The following is a 15398-nucleotide window of genomic DNA, read 5'->3' on the forward strand; positions in this document are numbered from 1 at the left end:
CATTTTCAATTTGGAGAAGAAAGGAAAAGAACAAATCACTTCCTGTCAGTGGAGTCCCATGGCGCCAGCTGTGGCAATTTTTTTTTTTTTTTTTTTTTGGTTATTGTTTGTTTTGTTTTTTTGTGTGTGGGATGAACAAATGCTTTTCAAGAACATGCCAAAAAGGCTATTCATGCCTTGGATGCTAGTCAGAAAATACTGCATCCAAGGAAATACTCATACACTGACTGACCAGGCAGTGAGTTGTCTCTGTCATTTCTAGAGTTTATATGTTATCCTTCTGTGGTCTTTGAAGGAATTGAAGACAAATAGTTATGGTTATAGTTTTCCTAAGTTAGGATTAAAGATAAATTACATATAAGACTTTAGACTCACAAAGATAGGATAGACGATGAAATATTTTCTTTAAATCTTGCTAAATATTAATGGACTAAATATTGTTAACTGATTCTTACTTGATAAGTGTTGTGTTATATATTTTGCTTTGTTAAGGTTAAACCCCTTCTTTTTATTTAGACAGAAAAGAGGAGATGATGGGAGATGTCATTCTGTAAATATGTTTATCATACTGGTTAATGAATAAAGCACTGTTGGCCAATAGGAAAGCAAGGTAGGCGGGACTAGGCGACAAGGAGGATTCGAGGAAGGAGTAAGGAGGAGTCAACATGGAGAGACAGGGGTGGGGCAGCGGACTCTCCGGTAAGATGAGACCACGTGGAAATACTTAGATTAATAGAAATGGGTTAATAATTAAGACAGAGCTAGCCTACAAGAAACTAGTACCTGGCCAACAGCATTATATCAAATACAGAGTCTCTATGTGTTAAATGGGGCTGCTGCCGCGGTGGGTCCAAGCCGGCAAGGGGAAAACCTACTCCTAACAATACAGCACCATCCAGGAGGCCCTATGGCTCTGTCTCTCCACTGTATATTGGGCACATATTCATACTCTTTTGCCCCCCTCAAAAAAAAAAAAACCCAGGAAGTGCCCCCGTCTCCTTATTTATAGCCTCATGGAGTGTAAATGTGAATGTCTCACTACCTCAGTGGCACACTTTAAACCAACCAGGGAACTTCTGGTTAAAACTGACTTTTCAATATCTCCCTTCCTGTTCTTTCTACCTAATAACAAGTGAGCAGCTTGTCTTGTTGGTACTTGCAGCTCCCTGCCTCAGTGGTACATGAAGGAAGGCACAAGAGGGAGAAGAAGAATGCTGGGTATGAGGCTCACAGCTAATGAAAAGATCATGAAGTTTGTGTTGCATCTTCTGGGCATGTGTGAGCATGTGTGTATGTGCGTGTATGCATGTGCTCTCACTAACTTTGGGGGAGGGAAAGGAAAGGAGAGTCTTAAAAGATGGCTCAACTATTAAGAGCACTCGCTGCACTTGCAGAAAACCCGGGTTTGGTTTCCAGCACCCACATGGTGACTAATACTAGTTCCAGGGGATATGACACTCTTTTCTAGTCTCCCTGGTCTACCCATGGTGCAAATACACACAAGCAGGCAAAACATGCATATGCATAAAAAAATAAAGTATGTGAAGGCACATATCCTACATAAGAGTACTAGATTCCTGTCAAAAGGCAAGAGTTTGAATTAACTCCAAAATTATTAATTCAGTTTGTACCATTTTCTGTCTTTGGTATGTTTTTTGTTTGTTTGAAACACTGTCTCAAACTCATTATGTAGCTGAGGCTGACTTTGAACTTCTGACCCCTGTCTCTGTAAGGATGGAAAAATTTAGCCTAATTCTCCCTAGACTCTGCCCCCTAGCAGTGAATAGACAAAAGGTCATTCTTGACTGTTTACGACAGGGTGGTTTACCAACAGCACCTGTGAGTGAATGAGGACAGGAAATGAGCCATGCCACACTACCCAGAAGCCCTAGCAAAAGCAGACTTACTGGGCTAAGCACGGGCTTGGATAGTTCAAATTGATTGGTCCATACTGGATACTATGAGATGATTGGTTTGAGATGTGCGGGCTTTGTTGTAACCCTATAAAAGGTGTCTGAACCCTGTACCCAGGGTTCCCAGTCCTCTACCCCAAGTGGAGTATGGCTGTGGACCCCAGTGCACTGGAATATAAAAGACCTCATGCTTTTGCATCAAGACCGCTTCTCGTGAGTGATTTGGCGGGGGGGGGGGCGCCTTTCCTGAGTCGGGGCATGAGGGCCCACACCCTCGGCGGGTCTTTCATCTCCATCTCCCAAGTCTTGGAATTACAAGTGTATGCCACAATGGCCAATATATGTAATGCTTCAAATTGACCCCAGAGCTTTCCAAATACTAGGCGAGCCCTCTGCCATCTGAGTGCTATCCCCCATCCTTATTTTCTTCATGAAGCCCTTTCCCATCCATTTCACACTGATGATGTCTATCATCTCTTTTTAGCTCCCCATTATATGTGTTGACAGAGCTCATACAGGATCGAGTTTTTCAAATTCATTCAGTGAATAGTTCATTCATTCTGCCAACAATGTTCTGAGTGCCAAATATTGCCATTGATTCTGAAGATTTGAAGATACAATAATTGTCACCCATATTCAAACTGACAGCATTAAAAGGGGGGGAAAGAGAAGAAGTAAATAATTTATAGGCCAGTAGTGAGGCTTACCAAGCATGATCTACACCTGGCAGTCTCTGTCCACTGGCTTCAACTTGATACAAGCATTATTTAGTGTATGGGCATCCATTGATTGCATCTCATTGTTTTGTTTTGTTTTGTTTTCAATAAACTAATGGGTCCTAACAATTAGCTTGTAAATTAGGCCTGATTATTTCCAATTTATAGAGAAGACTAAAGTTCAGAAAGGTAGACTCATTTAGTTGAGAAATGGTGGATTCCCATTTTTAGCTCGTCTTTCTGGCCCTAGAGTTCATGATAAAAATTTTCATTCTAGAAAAGTTGGAAATTATAAAGTCAATAATCATCTACCACATCAAATATAGTTCCTGTACATAATACCTATGACACTGTGGATTTGGATGACTCTTCATGACCCACTTTGTCACTTCCTAGTTGTCTCTCTCCCTAGAATTGTCCCTCTGAACCATACGCAATGAAACACTCACTATTTATCCATTTGTGCTCTCCACCAACACTTAGGTTTCTATGATGTGCCAGATTCCACAGTCACAAAAATGACTTCAGCATCTCTTGTCCTCAAGAGACACTAGAACTCATCACAGTGCATGAGTCTTCTATGTGATGACTTCAAGAACAAAGGAGCCTTAGGAGTATTTTCATGTCCAGATACCAACAAAAGACCTGTCTGACAGAACACCCTCAGTAAATGTCAATGTGGTGTCTAACAGAATGGTGGGGACACTATCCAAAGTCAAGTTTCTTAAGTCAGCCATGCTACATGGGTATTGATGAGTCCTACCAGATCATCAAACTGTAATTTAATAAATGATACAATTGCCTTAATACAGAAGATTGCTAAAGGAGTCTGATTCAATTTCTTCCTCCACACTTAGAAACAACCGTGATCAGTTTTTAGATGCAATAAGCCAGTAAGAGCTCATTTAATTTTTTCTCATTTTAAATTAGGTTTCACAGAGAGATAGCAGAGTTTACAAATCACAAAAGAGTTTAAAATGAAAAAGTGTACCACCCCTGGCTTTCAACCCTGGTTGAGCAACTGTTCCCAGCTTTCTTGAGTCTACTTCCAGAGGTGATCTGTTCACACCCAAGAATGCATGTGCGTCTCCAGCCCACTGCCCTCTCCAGAAGGTGCTACATTTTACACATTGCTGTATGCTTTCTTTGTTCACTTACTTAGTGCTATACCCTAAAGACCTTTCCTGCTGGTGCATGGAAACTGCTCCCAATTTAAAATGGCCATTACAAGTATTGCACCACGGTTTATCTGGTCCCCTGCTGAGGCTCATTTTTAAGCTGTTTCCAAATGTTTGTTTCATTGCCAACAAGGGCTGCAGTAAATAACTTTATACACATATCATTTGGTACATCTATAGTGTAGCTATAAATTTCCAGAAGTGAAATGTTAAATAACTCCATTTCACTTTTGAAATTTAAACTAGCATGCATTAATCCTTGTGTGTGTGTGTGTGTGTGTGTGTGTGTGTGTGTGTGTGTGTGTGTATCAGCCCAGTGGTGGATGCCAGATATCTTCCTAAACAGCTTCTCATCTTATTTATTGAGACAGGCTCTCTCACTGGACCTGAAGTTCACTGATTTGGAGACTGGTTAGGCAACAAACCGTAGGGCTCCTCCTATCTCAGCCTCCCCTAAAGCTGGGATTACAGGCATGCATTGTTATTTTTGGCCTTTATGTGGGGCCAAGGACTGAGCATATGTCCTCTCATGCTTGTGCATGAAGCATTTTCCCAACCGACCCATCTCCTCAGTCTCCAAAGGCATTCATTCTAACACATGAAATTGGGCAAACTCTAGCAAATTCCGGCAGAGGGACACAGGTATTTTAAGAGACATGCGTGGGCCATCCCCCCCCCCCCCCCCCGTTGCAGCTGTGTAATTTGTTCGGCTGTGCCAGTGCATGGCAGGTTCCCCTGTTCACGGTGATTGATGAACAACCTTGTGGCCCATAGCTAATCTCACTGTAATTTCATGTTCATCCCTTCTATCAGGAGATCTTATTTTTCCAACAACCAGTTTAACATAAAAATAACCATTCTCAGGATGACAAAGGCATGGCCACTGCCTCAGCATGACAAAGGAGAAAGGTGCAGCCACTGTGCATTCTGGAATCAGCCTGAGTTGCTGGTGTTCTCTTGATGTGAAAGAAATGCTTCATTTTATTAATTGAATTCTATTGTCATTACTCATTCTCATGTGAACTTAAGACTATTTAATAAACACAGATCTGAGACAGAGATTGAGAAAATTTACACACCAAGAAAAATGGACACAAGAAAGAGAGAAAAGTTAACAAACCAGGATTTCTTTAAAAAAAATAAATCTTATTTTGGTTCATAATGTTGCCCTTTAACTTCTTGGAAATCAAAGCAGAAAAAAAATGTAATCAGTTTAGGAATGTGCATTCATAAATAAAAAATACATAAAATCAGAAGTCTTATGGCTTTTAGAACTAAGAGAAATTCACATGGCTTGTTGCACAAGGGATCCCAGGCAGTAAAACTGGGCATGCCCACAAGATTCCTAAAATAAAAGAAAATATTAGTTGGGGCATAGTGGCTCAGGCCTACAATCTCAGTACCAAAGGCTGAGGCAGGAGAATATTGAGAGTTTGAGCCCATCTTGAACCACAGTGTAAGACTGTCTTAAAACAAAATAAAAAACCTAGAAAGGAATATTGGGAACTATAGACTTACTGTGTTGTCTTCTAAGAGTGCTTTCCAAGCCTAGGAACAGTGCTCCTCCCTGTCTGCCTACCTCCCCTCCCCCTTACTGGATTCCTGTTTTTCTCTGATCAGCCATAACACAATCCATACCAAACTGCAGAGGCTTAGGGGCATTGCTCCAGCTCATGGGTCTGCAGGTTGGTGATCCAGCCCAGGTTTGGGTTAGTAATCTGATCTCAGTGGGGAGGTCACCTGGCCCTTGCAGGAGCCAATGAGGTATACTGGTTCTGGCCTCAAGGTCTGTCCAGCCTCCAGCATACTACCCTGGAATGTTCTTGTGACCCAACAGAGCTTTTGTAGTGGAAGCAAAAGTATGGAAATGCTCTTCCAGACCTCAGTATGCATATGCCTCCCATGCTCACACCTTTTAGCAGAAGGGATTTTCATATGACCAAAGTCAAACTTAAGGTCATGTGGAAAGAGATATAGAGACTTCGATGCATGTGTTACTGGGATGCTAAGTGCTTTAATCCCCCAAAGGAAGCAGGAGAGTGCAGATGGGAGAGCCAGGAAGAGGCTCCCCTGCCACTGGGCCTGTGTTCAGCTGAAGCTTAGTGAATGAGACTAGCATCTAAATAGAAGTAGAGATGAGCAAGCTAAGACTGGTGCAGATAGAAGCCACGTAGGACATAACACTTCCTTGTACCTGTACCTTGTACCCCAAACTCTTTTTGTACATGATGGTCACCACTGTGCCCAAACCAGCCCTCAGGTCTCTCTCTGCCTTTATGACCATAGTAGTGGCTTGGTCCAATCATGTTTGCTACATCCAGTGGTGTCCAGGAATGTGGATGCTATACCTAACTACCTAGGTTCACATTTCTACTGATGGCCTCTGTGACTTTGAGGATGTGTCTTCACCTAGAATGTGGGGATGGTCTTACCTACAGTTTTGAAGACTGAACAGGTAATGCAGAAAAGAGCCTAGTGCCTGGTATGTGGATGTAATTTTTTAAAAAATATTTATCCCTGTCATGTGCAATGGAAGGCTCACTACCACATCACCAAGCCTACACTATTATGACGTATGCATTGGGAAGATTCTTAATCAAATGCATGAATTTGGGAGGGGGTATCTCAGTTGGACTTGAGGGAAAGACCAAGCTATCTCATTCAAACCTGACTCTCATGTTCACCCAAAACCATTGACTTGCTTTTTAAATGCCCTATCTACTAACTGTGACAAAAAGCAAACTGTGCCATTGTCTATGATTACCGTAATCCATCCCATGCTCTGTGGATGTGTCACCTTTAGAGTCATCATAATTAGAGGATTTGGTATGACTGACAAAGACACAAGTGGACCCTTCTTCTTATGTGATATGATATTGGCGATCATCTGGGCCTGTAAGCAGACTGGGCTAGACTGCTACATGGATTCATAGTGTGGATAATTGGCTTCTGGATTCTTTTTGCAGAAGCCATGTCCCTGTACACTTAACTTTAATGTAGAAATGTGAAGCTGTTGAAGGCTCACACTTGCAGGGTCTGCCTGCCATCAGGGCTCTCCTCAGATCAGCCGCCCTGGTTGGTCCAGGGAGCAGCAGTTTGCCACGCAGCAGAGTAGGTCTGACTGCAAGCAGGAATAAAGCAGAGCCTTGTGCTGGCCCCACAATGCCATTGGCTTCCTCGAGTTCCTAATGGTTTGCTGCCCGGGGATCAGCTTGAATGTTCTCTTTGTCATAGCCCTTCATGTGCCGAGGTGGGCTTGCCTTCTCTGCAGCAGTCTGGGTTAAATAAATACATTAAGGCAACGTAGTCAGCTTGACACTGGAGCCAGCCTCAATAACTCAGATAATTCATGTGGCAAAAGACAGGGCCGCTGCGGTTTTGAATTCCTTTAAAGATGGATTCTTTGTTCTCTTCTTTAGTTGAGGCTGGGGCAGCCACACTCTAATCTTCTGGTCATTTTTCTCCAACAAGTTTGAGAGTTGAAATCCTGTGCAGATGAGGGACCTTTAGCCAGTTACAGGGATACCAAGCTGACTCACCACATAAACACACGCTCCTAGGAACTTGGAGATTAAACCCTGATGATTTTCAGCGTTTCTCCGGCACACCGGCAGTCAGTGGTTCGTCAAAACCCATAATATTTAGAAATGTGCTGTGTTCACTCCTGAGGTTTAAATAAACTAAAACCCATGAATGTTTTAATGTGACGAATTACCTGGGTGTGTGAAATTATAACTTTATCTGGTGTTCTGTGAGACCAGTGCTGTGCACATTGTGTTCTTGGGGATTTTGTGTATAATCGTCCATCTGAAGTACGTTTCAACTCCTGCTTTTTTTCAAGAGGAGGAAATATTTCTATTTCAAGACCACTGCATATGTCTAAGACACTCAATAATGGCTGAAATTGTACACCTTAACAAGTCCAGAATCCTTTAAGGCATTTGTGCTTGGGCCAACAAAATGATGAGGGCCAGGGAGTTGCCACTTTGACGGTCTGCAATGGCTCCAATCTTTCATTTTTTTGAAAAACAGAGACTAAGATTTGTTTCCTAGATGTAGCAGAGAATTTCAACCAAGGGACAATCCACCATGTTGGGAGATTTTTTTTTTTTTTTTTTCTGTCACAACTAGAGGGCAGGGTGCTATTGTCACTCAGTAAGAGAAAATGCAGTCACTGACCACCCTGCTGTGTGCAGGACAGCCCCATCAATACATTGTCTATTCAAAATACTTAGGGTGGCACACTGGGAAGCCAGTGGACAGTTCATGATGGGGCTGGCAGGGAGCACAATGCTGGGGTGCTCTGTCAAGTTGGAGAGTTGTAAACATCTCAAGGAGGGTTATGCAAGCATTAATCTAACCTTCCAGCACATTCTCTAACTGCTACACAGTGTTCCATAGTTCTCATCCCGAAGTCTGGGAGATGGCTTGGTGGATAAGAACGGTTTGTGGCACAAAGAGCTGAGTCGGGGGTGGTCACCAGTGTTCTTGTTTTTAGAAAGGCAGGCTACCTGTAACCACAGCACTGTGGATTTTTAGGACTTGCTAGCTGACTGCATCGCTCCATGTTCAGTGAGAGATATTTTCTCAAGAGCATTAAGATAGAGCATGCTAAAACAGGACACCCAATATCCTCCTCTGGCCTCTGTGATCACCCGGGGGAGCATCTGCACACATGCATGCATACACACAGAAACATACCACACACACACACACACACACACACACACACACACACACACACACACTTTTCCACTTCTTCCATTAAATGCATAACTGAGAGAATTTGCCTGACTCAAAATCCAAACAGTAAGAGATGCTGCTCACAATTCTTTTGCTTCTTTTTGTTTCCAATGTCTCATTTTTGAAGTGACTTGAAATTCACATAGAAGTTCCTAAAATGGTAAAGTGTGTTCTTTACTCTGCTGTCCCCAGCAGGGTTACAGCCAGACAAACTGACATTTGTGAAGACCAGGACAGGATACTGACACGGGTGTGACACTGCAGCTTGCTTCTCTTCATCTGTACTGTCAGAGTACAACCAAATGCAGTCAGAGAACATGAAGTGGAAAATTACAAAAACAGCGTATGGGGTTTCAGTTGTACATCACTGTGAACTACGGGATGAAGTCTCATACTCTGGCTCTTCTCTCCTAGGATGAATCTCTCTTATCTTCCTGCAAGTCTCCATGCTTTCCACCAGAGCCTCTCCTGGTATCACAGCGCTGCACTCCACTCATCCTTGTATGTAATCATGGCTCCAGAGCCTAAGAATAATGTCCAGGCAACACAGACTCTCATGGAGAAGAAGTCCTAGTGTGCTTCCTTTGTGTTAAAAGAGGAAATTTCTAGGCTTTTATTAAGGAAGGGAAAGAACCATATGCCAAGGTTGCTAAAAATCACAGAAGGGAGGGAGGAATCTCCTATTCGCAGAGTTGTAGAAAAGGAGAAAGAAATTCACTCTAATTTTGTTGTCACATCTCAAACTGTGAAACTGATGGGCAGAATGCATGGTATGTGCTTAGCTCCGATGGAAGAGGCGTTCATATATAAATAATAGGCAAACCACAGCATGTCTAAGGTTCTGGACTGTCCATGGTTTCAGATATCCACTGAGAGTTTGGAATGTGCGTTCCTCTGACAGTGGAGGGCACTGTGCTAAACCACAAACCAATTTGAGCTTTTACTGCTTTGCTCCAGTTTTAAATGATAAGACATGGAAAATATATTTCAACCAAAATATTCCTCTTTACTCCTCTGGAACTGCTTTGCACAGAAAGCTTAGCAGCTTTGATTTTTCTGCTTCTGAAAGGCCCTCATTGCCGAGGTACTGTCGAATGCAAGGAGAGGAAGTCTCGGGCAACAACTGGTTTCTAGTTTTGTTAATCAGCTTCCACTCTTTTTCAAACAAAGACAACAATGTTTCCGGATGCTTGGGTCTTTCTTTCTGTCTTAGCTGAGTTTTTATTGCTGTGAAGAGACACCCTGACCATTTAATTGGGATGGCTTGCTTTCAGCTTCAGAGGTTCAGTCCATTATTATCATGGTGGGGAGCATGGCAGCGTGCAGGCAGACACAGTGCTGCCATGCTACTCACCATGAGAGTCCTTACATCTGGATAGGCAGGCAACTGGAAGTTGGAAGTCAATTGATTTTCACACTGATGAAGCTTGAGAAAAAGACCTCAAAGCCCACCCCCCACAGTGACACACTTCCTCCAACAAGGCCACACCTCCTAATAGTGCCACTCCCTTTGGGGGCCATTTTCTTTCAAACCACCACACCTTTAAAAAAAATTGTGTGTGTGTGTGTGTGTGTGTGTGTTTGTGTGTATGAGTACAGGTAGATGTGCACATGCCTCAGTGCACATGTGGGGGACTTTGGGTGTAAATGTTACAGAACAATCTTAGGTATTGGTTCTTGTCTTCTACCTTGCTTAAAATGGGGTTTTAAATTAAAATGAGATTCTAATGAGTCACTCATCTCTGCCTCCATCTCACTGCGGGAATACTAGGATTATAGACGCATGCTACCTGCTCAGAGGATCCAAATCATGGTGCTTGCTGAAGGATCGAAACCAAGGTCTTCACATTTCCATGAAAAGCATATTATCCACTAAACCATCTCCCAAGCTCCTAGGCACTTTGTATTTTATCTTTTCAGCATATAAACCTTCGAAAGGTTCAAGTGTTTAACACCAGGACAAAAAATAATAACTTTTCTGTTTATTTGTGTTAATATTGCTTCGTGTCCTTCGTATCACAGTCACTTGCAAATTCTTTCTGTATCTTCACTGCCAAGATATATTTGGGTGTTTGGAAGAACAAATGACAGATGAATGCTTAGCCCTAAACAAGACCTTGATACAATCAATTCCTTCTGAGGCTCAAGAAACATTATAGAAGCAGGGCAGGAAGAAGAAAAGAGCCAGACAGTAAGGAGAAAGGTTGCATACTGCTATCTTCTGGGCAATACATAGTCATTGTATGCATGAACTCATAGCCACTTTGGATGCCCTGCACTGAGTTTGCACAAGACTCGGTCCATCAGAAGTCAGGCACAGATGGAGACGGAACTCAGGGCACTGCCTTCATTTGTATGCTAAGTGATGATCTCACCAGGCTCTAATGGACACTCCCAATCCAATGGTCACACAGATGCCCCTGGTCAAACTAAATGGGCTATGAACAAAACTCCAAATGTTAACATGGGGAAAATACTGATAGGAATGAAGGGCAAGACAGGATTAAGGAACTAAAAACCATTTGAAAAAAATCATATGGAAACCTTCTCCTGTAGAAGCTTGTGGTGGTTAGAAAGAAAATGCCTCCCAAGGGGAGTGGCATTATAAGGAGGTGTAGACTTCTCAGAGTAGGTATGGTCTTATTGGAGGAAGTGTGTCATTTTGGAGGCAGGCTTTGAGGTCTCATATATGTTCAAGCAACACCCAGTGAGACAGACCATTTCCTGTTATCTGCATATCAAAATGTAGGATTCTTAGCACCAGCACCATGTCAACCTGTATACCACCATGATGCTAATGGACTAAACCTCTGAAAATATAAACCACCCCAATTAAATGTTTTTTCCTTTGTAAGAGTTGTTGGGTCATGGCATCTCTTCACAGCAATAGAAACCCTAAGACATAAGTTGGTACCAGGGACTGGGATATTGTTGAGATAGGCCTGACCATGGTTTTCTTCGAAGAAATATTGACTTTGGAACTGTGGGTTAGAAAGCAATTGAATGCTTTATTTGCTATTTAGTGGGTCACACTAGTAGGGACATGGAAAACAGTGGTTCTGAAGGTGATTTGAACTGTGGGAGCCCGCTTCAAGAGGATTCAGAGGAGAAGAATATTAATATGTGGCCTAGAAATTATTCTTGTGATATTTTAGTGAAGAAAGTGGCTCTTTTTGTCTTTCTCCAAAAAGTCTGCCTGAAGCAAAAGTGGAGAGTTTTAGATTAACTCCCGAGGCCAATAAAATGTCAAAACAGTCTAGTATAGACTTTGTTGTGTGGTTACTAGTATTAAGTCTAATGAAGGTATAAAACAAAAAGGAGCAAGGTAGTCGGGCGTTGGTGGCACAGGCCTTTAATCCCAGCACTCTGGAGGCAGGCAGATCTCAGTGAGTTCAAGGCCAGCCTAGTCTACAGAGCTAGTTCCAGGACAGGCTCCAAAGCAATACAGAGAAACTTTGTCTCAAAACAAACAAACAAACAAACCAAAACAAAAAAAAGGAGCAAGTTAAGCAAGGAAAAATATTTGAGGAGAAAAGGAACACCAAACACAGACAATGGAACAGAGCTAAGTCTTGTGTTCAAGATTAAGAAATGGAATAAAGGGAGTAGTGACTTCAGGGTAAGGTCTCACCAGGCTAAGTTTCCAATTTGTGAAAAGGAATTAAGAAAAGCTTAAAACCAGGTGTGGTAGTGCACACCTTTAATTCCAGCACTGTGAAGGCAGAAGATGGCACTTCTCTTGTGTTTGAGGCCACTGTTACCTACAGAGCAAGTTCCAGGAGAGTGAAGCTTAGGGAGTAAAGGAAATGGTAGAAATCAGAAAGTTGATGAAGATGTAATTGAATGAGGGGGCCATGTTCCAGCCCCAGTAAGCAGCAGAACTTGGCAGCTTCAGCCACATGACAGTTCTTGAGTTAAGGATGGAATAAAGGGGCTATGGACTTTGCCTCCACACCTAATGAAAGATGCTGAGGCCAGGCATGTGTCAGGGATGTCCCTAAATGTCCCAAAGAGCCCATGTGCGAAGCTGTGAAGGAGAAGCCTGGATTGCCATGGAGACCCAAGATGCTGGAGATGCCAGAGCCATGGGATACCTGCTGAGGAGAGCTGCTAGCAGGGAGTGGGACCAGCTCAAGAGAAAGAAGTGTGTTTCAGTCAACAAAGCTGAAATGAGTTAGAGGTCTGAAGAGCATTTCAACATCAGACATGAAGATGCAGAGTTTGGGGTTTGCCCAGCTGGTTTTCAGTCTTGCTTTGGTCCAGTGTTCCCTCACAGTGCTCCCTTCCCTATGTTGTGGAATAGTACTGTATGAGTCTCAGAAGAGACTTCGAACTTTAGAACTTTAGACTTTGTTTGTTTGTTTCTTTATTGTTTTGTTTTTAAGACAGGATTTCTCTGTGTAACAGCCCTGGCTGTCCTGTAACTGATTTTGTAGATCAGGTTGGCCTTGAACTCACAGAGATCCACCTGCCTCTGCCTCTCAAATGCAGGGATTAAAGGTGTGCGCTACCACCGCCCTGCACACTTTAGACTTCTAAATTAAATTTGAAATTATTATAGACTCTGGGGAATTTTGAAGTTGGACTGGATGCATTTTTGTGTTATGCTATGGTTATAAGCCTTTGGGTGTCAGAGAATGTAATATGGTGATTTGAAAGAAATTGGGCCCCAAAGTGAGTGGTGCTATTAGGAGTATGGCCTCGGAGTAGGTGTGGCCTGGTTGGGAGAGATGTGTCAATGTGGAGGCGGGCTTTGAGGTCTCATATATACTCAAGTCACACCCAGTGAGATAGACCTTCCTGTTGCCTACATATCAAACTGTAGGAGCTCCAGCTCCATGTCTGCCTGTATGCCACAATGTCACACCAAATAATAATGGACTAAACCTCTGAAAATATAGGTCATCCCAATTAAATGTTTTTCCTTTATAAGAGTTGCTATGGTCATGGTGTCTGAACCCCGAGTAAGACATAGCTTCCTAAAATTTATACATATATGAAAGGAATCTCAATGGAGTCACCAAATAATAGGCGAGAAAATACCCCAACTTGATATCTTATGGCACCAAGTAAAACTTCCAGTGCCAGGAATGAGTTATGTCTTGTTGAGACATTGGCCAAAGGAGCCCCATGGAAACCCTAAAACAATACAAATGATTGGTTTCTCTCCACAGCCCTGATACTAGACAACACTTATTTACATATGTCATCAGAAATAGAGACGTCAAACTGGTGCCTAACTAGATGCTTCACCCCTACTGACTAGCATTCATGATGTTGGAAGGTACCTTGCAAACTACTAGAGGAGAGAGGTAATCATTAATGTCTGCTATAATCCCTGTGGATTATAACAGTGACTGGCCTGGAAGATTATACTGGCTGTATAATAGTGTCACAAATGTATGGAGTAACCATCTACTGTCTGTTTGGATTTAGGGCCCACACCATCAGATGGATCTCAGGCCTAACAGGTAAAGTGGCCAGGAACCTGAGACTAGATAGGCCACTGGACTAGAGGTCAACTAAATACTACTGTTCTGCTAAAGGAATACAGCAATAAAATGACTCCCAATTAGATATTACTATACCATAGATAAGTGCCTTGCTCAGCTCACATCAGAGAAGCTTCATACTAATACAGAGTTCCACAACTGTACAATGAGCAGAGACAGACTTTGGAACACTCAGTCATAAATGGGATATATTCATTAAACCCACCCTGGGGCTCAGGGATCTATGTGAGAGAGAACAAAAAACAAGCAAGCAAACAAACAAACAACAAACCTTTAAGACCTATAGGTGATGGATGTTGTGTCTTCTAGACACAACAGGACTGATGCATATTTGAACTCACAGAGACTAGCAGCATGCATGCATAAGTCCCACATGACTTCACACTAGATGTCCCAGCACTGAGAGGATGTGCTTCTCTTGCTACTTCTCCTACTGGCAAAGGAAAATTTAACTTTTTACAAAGGAGGCTTACTGGATACATTAAACCACACCTTGGGGCAGGCCTCATGCCCAGGAATAGTTGGTTAAAGCAAAAACAAACTCATGGAATTTGTGTAGATGTTTTTGTATTGTTTTGTTTTACTTGGGTATTTTTTTTTTGTCTGTCTTTAGCTTGTTTATCATGATTTTTGGTTTTATGTGGCTTTGTGCATATTTCTTGGATTTTTTTTGGAGACACACACACACACACACACACACACACAGAGAGAGAGAGAGAGAGAGAGAGAGAACATGAAGTTAGGTGTTAGGTATGTAGGGAGTTAGATAAGATGTAGGAGGAATTGAGGGAGGGGGAACATGATCAAAATGTATTAATATATTGTTATATTGTATGAAAGTTTTTTTTTTTTTTAAAGCAAGCTTTTTTACGTGTGTACATGGGATGGCTCCCCCTAAGGTGGGGTTTGAAAGTTCAGCATTGGATGTGAGAAAGACAAGGTTTTTATAGCTCAGTATTTTCCAAATGTGGGAAAATAGGTGGGGCTATAGGACCAAAAACATAAGCATAACAAGTTAGTACTAATGACCTTCTGAAAATGACATGGTTGCAAGGTGGGCATAACAAGGTGATCATAACAACAGGCGGTCATAACTTTGAAACAAAGGTAGAGTTGCAAGATGATTATAAAAAACTTTTTGAAACAAAGACAGGATTGCCATTTCCTGGAACAGGTAGTATAAAACCATTTATAGTTATGCTTACAGGTGGGACATAACCCAAACCTTGAGAAACAGATTTAAACAGGAATGAACAGTTTATCTTTATGATGGCTTTCAAGCCTAAGATAGAGGCAGGCTGGTTCATCATTCCTCCCTTGACTTATGTTACTTGT

Source organism: Phodopus roborovskii, unplaced genomic scaffold (assembly GCF_943737965.1).
Source record: "Phodopus roborovskii unplaced genomic scaffold, PHOROB, whole genome shotgun sequence".
Classification (NCBI taxonomy): domain Eukaryota; kingdom Metazoa; phylum Chordata; class Mammalia; order Rodentia; family Cricetidae; genus Phodopus; species Phodopus roborovskii.